This window comes from Grampus griseus, assembly GCF_964374135.1.
Source record: "Grampus griseus genome assembly, chromosome: 8".
Classification (NCBI taxonomy): Eukaryota; Metazoa; Chordata; class Mammalia; order Artiodactyla; family Delphinidae; genus Grampus; species Grampus griseus.
In genome coordinates this window covers 56998985-57012009 of record NC_139002.1, presented here as the reverse complement: position 1 = coordinate 57012009, position 13025 = coordinate 56998985, and the positions used below count along the sequence as shown (strand labels likewise).

At 38.5% G+C, this 13025-nt stretch overlaps 1 protein-coding gene across 2 annotated transcripts in view; it reads right to left on the bottom strand.

Moving 5' to 3' along the window:
- XRRA1 (X-ray radiation resistance associated 1) overlaps positions 1-13025 on the bottom strand; it is a 99014-nt gene that overhangs the window by 36939 nt on the left and 49050 nt on the right. The gene's annotated exons all lie outside the window — the stretch shown is intronic.

Genomic DNA, 13025 nt, shown 5'->3' with positions numbered 1-13025 from the left:
AAAAACCAATGGGCTGACAGTAAAATCAAAGAGGAAATAAAAACTATCTCAAGATAAACGACAATGAAAACACAACCATACAAAATCCACGGGATGCATCAAAGCAGTTTAGAGGAAAGTTCATAGCAATACAGGCCTTCCTCAAAAAAAAACAAGAAGAAAGATGGCGGAAGAGTAAGAAGCGGAGATCACCTTCCTCCCCACAGATACACCAGAAATACATCTACACGTGGAACAACTCCTACAGAACACCTACTGAACACTGGCAGAAGACCTCAGACCTCCCAAAAGGCAAGAAACCCCCCACGTTCCTGGGTAGGGAAAAAGAAAAATGAATAAACAGAGACAAAAGGTTAGGGACGGGACCTGCACCAGTGGGAGGGAGCTGTGAAGGAGGAAAAGTTTCCACACACTAGGAAGCCCCTTCGCTGGCAGAGACTGCAGGTGGCGGAGGGGAAAGCTTCGGAGATGCGGAGGACAGCACAGCAACAGGGGTGCGGGGGGCAAAGCGGGGAGATTCCCACATAGAGGATTGGTGCCGACCAGCACTCCCCACCCCAGTCCAAGAGGCTTGTCTGCTCCCCTGCCGGGGCGGGCGGGGCTGGGAGCTGAGGCTCGGGCTTCGGGTCAGAGCGCAGGGAGAGGACTGGGGTTGGTGGAGAGAACACAGCCTGCAGGGGGTTAGTGTGCCACGGCTAGGGGGGAGGGAATCCGGGGAAAAGTCTGGACCTGCCAAAGAGGCAAGAGACTTTTTCTTCCCTCTTGGTTAACTGGTGCACGAGGAGAGGGGATTAAGAACGCTGCTTAAAAGAGCTCCAGAGTCGGGTGCGAGCCACGGCTAAAAGCGCGGACCCCAGAGACAGGCAGGAGACGCTAAGGCTGCTGCTGCCGCCAACAAGAAGCCTGTGGGCGAGCACAGGTCACTATCCACAACCCCCCTTCCAGGGAGCCTGTGCAGCCCACCACTGCCAGGGTCCCGTGATCCAGGGACAACTTCCCCAGAGGAACGCACGGTGAGCCTCAGGCTGGTGCAAGGTCACGCTGGCCTCTGCCGCCGCAGGCTCGCCCCACACTCCGTGCCCCTCCCTACCCCCGGCCTGAGTGAGCCAGAGCCCCTGAATCAGCAGCTCCTTTAACCCGGTCCTCTCTGAGCGAAGAACAGAGGCCCTCCAGCGACCTACACACAGAGGCGGGGCCAAATCCAAAGCTGAGCCCCTGGGAGCTGTGAGAACAAAGAAGAGAAACGGAAATCTCTCCCAGCAGCCTCAGAAGCAGCGGATTAAAGCTCCACAATCAACTTGATGTACCCTGCATCTGTGGAATACATGAATACACAACGAATCATCCCAAATTAAGGAGCCGTGTGAATGAAAGGCTCTTGGTGCTGCGGCCAGGAGTCAGTGCTGTGCCTCTGAGGTGGGAGAGCCAACTTCAGGACACTGGTCCACAAGAGACCTCCCAGCTCCACATAATATCAAACGGCGAAAAGCTCCCAGAGATCTCCATCTCAACACCAGCAATGAGCTTCACTCAACAACCAGCAAGCTACAGTGCTGGACAACCTATGCCAAACAACTAGCAAGACAGGGACACAACCCCACCCATTAGCAGAGAGGCTGCCTAAAATCATAATAAGTCCACAGACACCCCAAAACACACCACCAGACGTGGACCTGCCCACCAGAAAGACAAGATCCAGCTTCATCCACCAGAACACAGGCACTAGTCCCCTCCACCAGGAAGCCTACACAACCCACTGAACCAACCTTAGCCACTGGGGACAGACACCAAAAACAACGGGAACTACGAACCTGCAGCCTGCAAAAATGAGACCCCAAACACAGTAACATAAGCAAAATGAGAAGACAGAAAAACACACTGCAGATGAAGGAGCAAGATAAAAAACCCACCACACCTAACAAATGAAGAGGAAATAGGCAATCTGCCTGAAAAAGAATTCAGAAAATGATAGTAAAGAAGATCCAAAATCTTGGAAATAGAATAGACGAAATGCAAGAAGCATTTAACAAGGACCTAGAAAAACTAAAGATGAAACAAACAATGATGAACAACACAATAAATGAAATGAAAAAGACTCTAGATGGGATCAATAGCAGAATAACTGAGGCAGAAGAACGGATAAGTGACCTGAAAGATACAATAGTGGAAATAACTACTGCAGAGCAGAATAAAGAAAAAAGAATGAAAAGAACTGAGGACAGTCTCAGAGACCTCTGGGACAACATCAAACCCACCAACATTCGAATTACAGGGGTTCCAGAAGAAGAGAAAAAGAAAGGGACTGAGAAAATATTTGAAGAGATTATAGTTGAAAACTTCCCTAATATGGGAAAGGAAATAGTTAATCAAGTCCAGGAAGCACAGAGAGTCCCATACAGAATAAATCCAAGGAGAAATACGCCAAGACACATATTAATCAAACTGTCAAAAATTAAATACAAAGAAAGCATATTAAAAGCAGCAAGGGAAAAACAACAAATAACACACAAGGGAATCCCCATAAGGTTAACAGCTGATCTTTCAGCAGAAACTCTGCAAGCCAGAAGGGACTGGCAGGACATATTTAAAGTGATGAAGGAGAAAAACCTGCAACCAAGATTACTCTACCCAGCAAGGATCTCATTCAGATTTGATGGAGAAATTAAAATCTTTACAGACAAGCAAAAGCTGAGAGAGTTCAGCACTACCAAACCAGCTCTACAACAACTGCTAAAGGAACTTCTCCAGGCAAGAAACACAAGAGAAGGAAAAGACCTACAATAATGAACCCAAAACAATTAAGAAAGTGGGAATAGGAACATACATGTCGATAATTACCTTAAATGTAAATGAACTAAATGCTCCCACCAAAAGACACAGATCGGCTGAATGGATACAAAAACAAGACCCATATATTTGCTGTCTACAAGAGACCCATTTCAGACCTAGAGACACATACAGACTGAAAGTAAGGGGATGGAAAAAGATATTCCAGGCAAATGGAAACCAAAAGAAAGCTGGAGTAGCAATTCTCATATCAGACAAAATAGACTTTAAAATAAAGACTATTAGAAGAGACAAAGAAGGACATTACATAATGATCAAGGGATCGATCCAAGAAGAAGATATAACAATTGTAAATATTTATGCACCCAACATAGGAGCACCTCAATACATAAGGCAAGTACTAACAGCCATAAAAGGGGAAATCGACAGTAACACATTCATAGTAGGGGACTTTAACACCCCATTTTCACCAATGGACAGATCATCCAAAATGAAAATAAATAAGGAAACACAAGCTTTAAATGATACATTAAACAAGATGGACTTAATTGATATTTATAGGACATTCCATCCAAAAACAACAGAATACACATTTTTCTCAAGTGCTCATGGAACATTCTCCAGGATAGATCATATCTTCGGTCACAAATCAAGACTTGGTAAATTTAAGAAAATTGAAATTGTATCAAGTATCCTTTACGACCACAACACTTTGAGACTAGATATCAATTACAGGAAAAGATCTGTAAAAAATACAACCACATGGAGGCTAAACAATACACTACTAAATGATCAAGAGATCACTGAAGAAATCAAAGAGGAAATAAAAAAATACCTAGAAACAAATGACAGTGGAGACACGATGACCCATAATCTATGGGATGCAGCAAAAGCAATTCTAAGAGGGAAGTTTATAGCAATATAAGCCTACCTTAAGAAACAGGACACATCTCGAATAAAGAACCTAACCTTGCACCTAAAGCAATTAGAGAAAGAAGAACAAAAAAACCCCAAAGTTAGCAGAAGGAAAGAAATCATAAAAATCAGATCAGAAATAAATGAAAAAGAAATGAAGGAAACGATAGCAAGATCAATAAAACTAAATGCTGGTGCTTTGAGAAGATAAATAAAATTGATAAACCATTAGCCAGACTCATCAAGAAAAAAAGGGAGAAGATTCAAATCAATAGAATTAGAAATGAAAAAGAGAAGTAACAACTGACACTGCAGAAATACAAAAGATCATGAGAGATTACTACAAGCAACTCTATGCCAATAAAATGGACAACCATTTGGAAGAAATGGAAAAGTTCTTAGAAAGGCACAACCTGCCAAGACTGAATCAGGAAGAAATAGAAAATATGAACAGACCAATCACAAGCACTAAAATCGAAACTGTGATTAAAAATCTTCCAACAAACAAAAGCCCAGGACCAGATGGCTTCACAGGCGAATTCTATCAAACATTTAGAGAAGAGCTAACGCCTATCCTTCTCAAACTCTTCCAAAATATAGCAGAGGGAGGAACACTCCCAAACTCATTCTACGAGGCCACCATCACCCTAATACCAAAACCAGACAAGGATGTCACAAAGAAAGAAAACTACAGGCCAATATCACTGATGAACATAGATGCAAAAATCCTCAACAAAATACTAGCAAACAGAATCCAACAGCACATTAAAAGGATCATACACTATGATCAAGTGGGGTTTATTCCAGGAATGCAAGGATTCTTCAATATACGCAAATCAATCAACGTGATATACCATATTAACAAATTGAAGGAGAAAAACCATATGATAATCTCAATAGATGCAGAGAAAGCTTTCGACAAAATTCAACACTGATTTATGATAAAAACCCTGCAGAAAGTAGGCATAGAGGGAACTTTCCTCAACATAATAAAGGGCATATACGACAAACCCACAGGCAACATCGTCCTCAATGGTGAAAAACTGAAAGCATTTCCACTAAGATCAGGAACAAGACAAGGTTGCCCACTGTCACCACTCTTGTTCAACATAGTTTTGGATGTTTTACCTACAGCAATCAGAGAAGAAAAGGAATTAAAAGGAATCCAAATCAGAAAAGAAGAAGTAAAGCTGTCACTATTTGCAGAAGACATGATACTATACATAGAGAATCCTAAAGATGCTACCAGAAAACTACTACAGCTAATCAGTGAATTTGGTAAAGTTGCAGGATACAAAATTAATGCACAAAATCTCTGGCATTCCTATACACTAATGATGAAAAATCTGAAAGTGAAATCAAGAAAACACTCCCATTTACCACTGCAACAAAAAGAATTAAATATCTAGGAATAAACCTACCTAACAAGACAAAAGACCTGTATGCAGAAAATTATAAGACACTGATGAAAGAAATTAAAGATGATACAAATAGATGGAGAGATATACCATGTTCTTGGATTGGAAGAATCAACATTGTGAAAATGACTCTACTTCCCAAAGCAATCTACAGATTCCATGCAATCCCTATCAAACTACCACTGGCATTTTTCACAAACTACAACAAAAACTTTCACAATTTGTATGGAAACACAAAAGACCCTGAACAGCCAAAGCAATCTTTAGAATGAAAAACAGAGCTGGAGGAATCAGGCTCCCTGACTTCAGACTATACTACAAAGCTACAGTAATCAAAACAGTATGGTACTGGCACAAAAACAGAAAGATAGATCAATGGAACAGGATAGAAAGCCCAGACATAAACCCACGCACATATGGTCACCTTATCTTTGATAAAGGAGGCAGGAATGTACAGTGGAGAAAGGACAGCCTCTTCAATAAGTGGTGCTGGGAAAACTGGACAGCTACATGTAAAAGTATGAGATTAGATCACTCCCTAACACCATACACAAAAATAAGCTCAAAATGGATTAAAGACCTAAATGTAAGGCCAGAAACTATCAAACTCTTAGAGGAAAACATAGGGAGAACACTCTATGACATAAATCACAGCAAGATCCTGTTTGACCCACCTCCTAGAGAAATGGAAATAAAAATAAACAAATGGGACCTAATGAAACTTCAAAGCTTTTGCACAGCAAAGGAAACCATAAACAAGACCAAAAGACAACCCTCAGAATGGGAGAAAATATTTGCAAATGAAGCAACTGACAAAGGATTAATTTCCAAAATTTACAAGCAGCTCATGCAGCTCAATAACAAAAAAAAACCAACCCAATCCAAAAATGGGCAGAAGACCTAAACAGACATTTCTCCAAAGAAGATATACAGATTGCCAACAAACACATGAAGGAATGCTCAACATCATTAATCATTAGAGAAATGCAAATCAAAACTACAATGAGATATCATCTCACACCAGTCAGAATGGTCATCATCAAAATATCTAGAAACAATAAATGTTGGAGAGGGTGTGGAGAAAAGGGAACACTCTTGCACTGCTGGTGGGAATGTGAATTGGTACCGCCACTATGGAGAACAGTATGGAGGTTCCTTAAAAAACTACAAATAGAACCACCATATGACCCAGCAATCCCACTACTGGGCATATACCCTGAGAAAACCATAATTCAAAAAGAGTCATGTACCAAAATGTTCATTGCAGCTCTATTTACAATAGCCCGGAGATGGAAACAACCTAAGTGTCCATCATCGGATGAATGGATAAAGAAGATGTGGCACATATATACAATGGAATATTACTCAGTCATAAAAGAAACAAAATTGAGCTATTTGTACTGAGGTGGATAGACCTAGAGTCTGTCATACAGAGTGAAATAAGTCAGAAAGAGAAAGACAAATACTGTATGCTAACACATATACATGGAATTTAAGAAAAAAAAATTTCATGAAGAACCTAGGAGTAAGACAGGAATAAAGACACAGCCCTACTAGAGAACGGACTTGAGGATATGGGGAGGGGAAAGGGTGAGCTGTGACAAAGCGAGAGAGAGTCATGGTCATATATACACTACCAAACGTAAAATAGATAGCTAGTGGGAAGCAGCCGCATAGCACAGGGAGATCAGCTCGGTGCTTTGTGACCGCCTGGAGGGGTGGGATAGGGAGGGTGGGAGGGAGGGAGACGCAAGAGGGAAGAGATATGGGAACATATGTATACGTATAACTGATTCATTTTGTTGTAAAGCAGAAACTAACTCACCATTATAAAGCAAATATACTCCAATTAAAAAAAAAACCCAAGAAAAATCCCAAATAGACAACCTAACCTACAACCTAAAAGAATTAGAAAAAAACAAACAAAACCTAAAGTCAGCAGAAGAAAGAAAATAACAAAGATCAGAGAGGAAATAAATAAAATAAAAAAGGAATAGAAAAAATATCAATAAAACCAAGAGCTGTTTTTTTTGAAAGGACAAACAAAATCGACAAACCTGCGGCCAGGCTCACCAAGAAGAGTGGACCCAAATAAACAAAATAAGAAATGAAAGAGCAGAAATAACAACCAATTCCACAGAAATATGAATTTCATAAGAAGGTATTATGAACACATATATGCCAACAAAATGGACAACTTAAAAGAAATGGACAAATTTCTAGAAACATACAGCCTACCAAAACTGAATCAAAAAGAAACAATCTAAACAGACTGATCACTAGAAGTGAAACAGAATCTGTAATTTAAAAAAAATAACAAAAACAAAAACTCCCTACAAACAAATGTTTAGGACTGGATGGCTTCACTAGGGAATCCTACCAAAGATACAAAGAACTTATACCTATCCTTCTCAAACTCTTCCAAAAGACTGAAGAAAAGGGAACACTCCTAAAGTCATTCTTTGAAGCCACCATCATTCTTATACCAAAACCAGACAAAGACACTACCAAAAAAGAAAATTACAGGCCAATATCTCTGATGAATACAGATGCTAAAATCCTCAACAAAATATTAGCAAACAGAATCCAACCACACATAAAAAAGATCACACACCACAATCAAGTTGGATTCATCCCAGGGTTTCAAGGATGGTTCAACATACGCAACTCAATGTGATACACCACATCAACAAAAGAAATGACAATAACCACACAGTCATTTCAATAGATGCAGAAAAAGCATTTGATAAAATTCAGCATCCATTCATGATAAAAACTCTCACCAAAAGTGGGTATAGAGAGAACGTATCTCGAATTAATAAAAGCTATTTATAACAAACCTATAGCCAACATAATACTCAACTGTGAAAAGCTGGAAGCCTTCCAGCTAAAATCTCGAATAAGACAAGGATGCCCACTCTCACCACTTCTATTCAACACAGTATTAGAAGTCCTAGCCACAGCAATCAGATAAGAAAAAGAAAGAAAAAGTATCTAAATGGGAAGGGAGGGACTTCCCCGGTGGTCCAGTGGATAAGACTCCATGCTCCCAATGCAGGGGGCCCAGGTTTGATCCCTGGTCAGGGAACTAGATCCCACATGCATGCCGCAACTAAGAGTCTGCATGCCACAACTAAGAAGTCTGCATGCTGAAACTAAAAAAAAAAAAAGAAAAAAAGATCCCACGTGCCACAACTAAGACCCAGCACAGCCAAAATAAAAAAAATAATAAATAAATATTAAAAATAAATAAACAAACTGGAAGGGAAGAGGTAAACTTGTCATTATATGCAGATGACATTATACTACACATAGAAAACCCTAAAGACTCCACACAAAAACTACTAGAACTGATAAATGAATTCAGCAAAGTAGCAGGATACAAGATTAACATACGAAATCAGTTGCAATTCTTTACACTAACAATGAGATATCAGAAAGAGAAAGTAAAAAAGATCCCTTTTAAAATCACATCACAAAGAGTAAAATACTTAGGAATAAACATGACCAAGGAGGTGAAAGACTTATATGCTGAGAACTATAAAACATTGTTAAAGGAAATGAAGATGATTTAAAGAAATGGAAAGATATACCATGCTCTTGGATGGGAAGAATGAATGTTGTTAAAATGGCCATACTATCCAAAGCAATCTACAGTTTAATGCGATCCCTATCAAATTACCCATGACATATTTTACAGAACGAGAACAAATAATCTTAAAATTTATATAGAACCATAAAAGACCAAAGTTGCCACAGCAATCCTGAGGAAAAAAGAACAAAGTTGGAGGAATAAGGCTCCCAGACTTCAGACAATACTACAAAGCTATAGTAATCAAAACAGCATGGTATGGCACAAAAACAGACATATAAATCAATGGAACAGAATAGAGAGCCCAGAAATAAACCCACACACCTATGGTCAATTAATCTTTGACAAAGGAGGCAAGAACATACAATAGAGAAAAGAAAGTCTCTTTGGCAAATGGTGTTGGGAAAGCTGGACACCTACATGTAAAGCAATGAAGTTAGAACACTCCCTCACACTATACACAAAAATAAACTTAAAATGACTTAAAGACTTAAATATAAGACATGACACCATAAAACTCCTAGAAGAGAACATAGGCAAAACATTCTCTGACATAAATCATAGCAAGGTTTTCTTAGGTCAGTCTTCCAAGGCAATAGAAATAAAAGCAAAAATAAACAAATGGGACCTAATCAAACTGCAAGCTTTTGCACAGCAAAGGAAACCATAAAACAAAACAAAAAGACAACCTACAGAATGGGAGAAAATACTTGCAAATGATGCAACTGACAATGGGTTAATATCCACAATATACAAACAGCTCACACAACTCAATAACAAAAAATAAACCACCCAATCAAAAAAATGGGCAGAAGGCGTAAATAGACATTCTCCATTGAAGACATACAGGTGGCCAACAGGCACATGAAAAGATGTTCAACATTGCTAATTATTAGAGAAATGCAAATCAAAACTACAATGAGGTATCACCTCACACCAATCAGAAGGGCCATAATCTAAAAGTCTACAAATAATAAATGCTGGAGCAGGTGTGGAGAAAAGGGAACCCTTGTACACTGTTGGTAGGAATGTAAATTGGTGCAGCCACTATGGAAAACAGTATGGAGGTTCCTTAAAAAACTAAAAATGGAGTTACCATATGATACAGCAATCCCGCTCTTGGGCATATATTCAAAAAAGATGAAAACTCTAATTCAAAGTGAAACATGCACCCTCAATGTTCATAGAAGCACTATTTACAATAGCCATGACATGGAAGCAACCTAAGTGTCCATAAACAGATGAATGGATAAAGAAGATGTGATACACACAAATAGAATACTACTCAGCCATAAAAAAAGAATGAAATAATGCCATTTGCAGTAACACACACGGATCTACAGATTATACTAAGTGAAGTAAGTCAGACAGAGAAAGACAAATATATGATATCACTTATATGTGGAACCTAAAAAATAGTATAAATGAACTTAATTACAAAACAGAAACAGACTCAAAGATATAGAAAACAAACTCATGGTTACCAAAGGGGAAGAAGGGAGAGGCATAATTGGGAGTATGGGATTAACAGATGCATACCACTATATATAAAGTAGATAAACAACAAGGATTTACTGTATAGTGCAGGGAACTATTTTCACTATCTTGTAATAAACTAAAATGGAAAAGAATCAGGAAAAAAGAATATAGATATATACATATATATGTATAACTGAATCACTCTGATGTACACCTGAAACTAATACAATATTGTAAATCAACTATATTTTAACTTAAAAAAGGAAAAAAAAGAATATATATTAAACATTTAAAAAAGAAAATATACACTACTGATGATAGAAATAAATCAAAACATCAATAATCACAATGTGAGTTAAATTCTTCTATTAAAAAAAGACCCATATTGGGGAAAATAGGAGGGTTATATTGTTTTTAAGATATTACAAAATATGTGTTCATATCAAACAAAATGGAGGCCCAGGCTGAGGCCAAAAGTATTAAGATAAGGTGGAGTATTTTACAGTGATTAAAAGATACAATGTACTAGGTAATAGTCATGATCCTCATAATGGAACTGAACCAATTTAATAATAAAAAGCGCCAGAAACATAGGAGATACTGACAAACCCACAATAGTGGTAAGAGACTTTAATATACCTGTTTCCAAAGTTAACGAACCAAGTAGGCACAAAAATAATCTTGGGGAAAATCTGAATAACATAATTGTGCCAATTATTAAGCTATTATTTTTTACTGCCAAACCCACCCTTCTCTATTCTGCTTTGGGGTGTTGGAGCTGGGGTTCTGAAAACCATTCTTCTGCTTTGCCAGTTGCTTTCCTGTTAGACTCTGACAATAGGGGTTGGGGCTAGAGGAAGACTGCAAAGCTGGAAGAGGAAGAAGAGGCTTGCTTCCACCAGTCTGCTTCCCATGGGTTTCCCGACTGCTTGTGATATGAATGTCGCTGGAGTAATGTCACTTCATGAGAGTTTCAGCAAGTCTCTCCCCAGCAGCTGAATCCAGTTTGCAGTTTTCCAACCTTTATAAACCAGCTTCAGGGATATCAGCACCAGCCAGTCAGTCTCCTCCTTGCAGAGATTTGGGGTCTCAGCTCCATGAGGCCCCTCTGAGCTCAGAGACACCAGCAGCCAAGCTCTAAAGGGCTTCTCTTCCAAGCTTCTGAATTTTAATAATTCCAACCTCTTCCCACAAAGGAAAACCCGGGCTCAGACGGCTTCATGGTGAATTCTTCCAAAATTTAAGGAAGATATAATCTCAATCTTATACAAACTTTCCCAAGCAACAGAAAAACAGTGAATATTTCTCCAGATGCATTTTATGAGGCAAACATAACTCTGACTGTAAATCCTGACAAGAACATTATAACAAAAGAAAATAGTATACCCACATATCTCCTGAACATAGATTTTAAAATCCTTGACAAAATATCAATCAGCAAGTTAAATCATGACCAAGTGGGGTTTATCCTGGGAATGCAAGTCTGGTTCAACATTCAAAAATTGATATAAAATAAACAGGTGGGATTATATCAAACTAAAAAGCTTTTGCACAGCAAAGGGAACCATCAACAAAATGAAAAGACAACCTACTGAATGGGAGAACATATTTTTAAATTCTGTATCTGGACAAGGGGTTACTATCCAAAAATATATTTTAAAAAAAACTCAGAAAACTCAATAGCAAAAAAAACAAACAATCAAGAGGATATGAATAGACATCTTTCCAAAGAAGACATGCAAATGGCCTACAGGTACATGAAAATATGCTCAACGTCACTAATCATCAAGGAGAAGCAAATCAAAACCACAATGAGATATTACCTCACACCTGTCAGAATGGCTGTTATCAAAAAGAAAAGAAATAACAAGTGTTGGCGAGGATGTGGAGAAAAGGGAACTGTTGTTCACTGTTGGTGGGAATGTAAATTGGTGCAGCTATTATGGAAAGCACTATGGAGGTTCATCAAAAAAACTGAAAACTGAACTACAATATGATCCAGAAGTTCCACTTCTGGGTACTTACCCAAAGAAAATAAAATGCACCCTTATGTTCACTGCAGCATCATTTACAATAGCCAAGACACAGAAACAACCTAAGTGTCCATCGATGGACGAATGGATAAGGAAAATGTGATTTTATATATATGTACACACACACACATATGTAAATTATTCAGCCGTAAAAAAGAATGATACCTTGCCATTTGCAACAACATGGTTAGGCCCTGAAGGCATTATGTAAAGTGAAATAAGCCAGACAGAAAAAGATAAATACCATATGATCTCTCTTAAATGTGGAATCTAAAGAAAAACACAAAAACCAACCCAAACCAAAACAAAAAAATTGAGCTCATGGATATAAAGAACAGACTAGTGGCTGCCTGAGGCAGGGGGTGGGGGGTGGGCGAAATGGGTGAAGGGGGTGAAAAGGCACAAACTCCCAGTTATATATGGGAATGTAATGAATATAGTGCGGTGACTATAGTTAACAATACTGTATTGTGTATTTGAAAGTAGCTAGGAGAGTGGATCTTGAAAGTTCTCATTACATGAAAAAAATTTTTTTGTAACTAGGTATGGTGACAGATATTAACTGAACTTAAAAAAAAATCAATGTAATGAACCATATTAATAGATTAAAGAAAAATCACATGATTGTCTCAATAGATGCAGAAAAAGCATTTGACAAAATTCAATACCCATGCATAATAAAAACTGTCAACAAACTAGGAAAACAAAGAAATTTCTTTAATCTGATAAAAGGCATTCACAAAAATATCTACAGCTAACTCATAATTTTGAAATACTGAACAGTTTCCCCCTGAGGTTGGG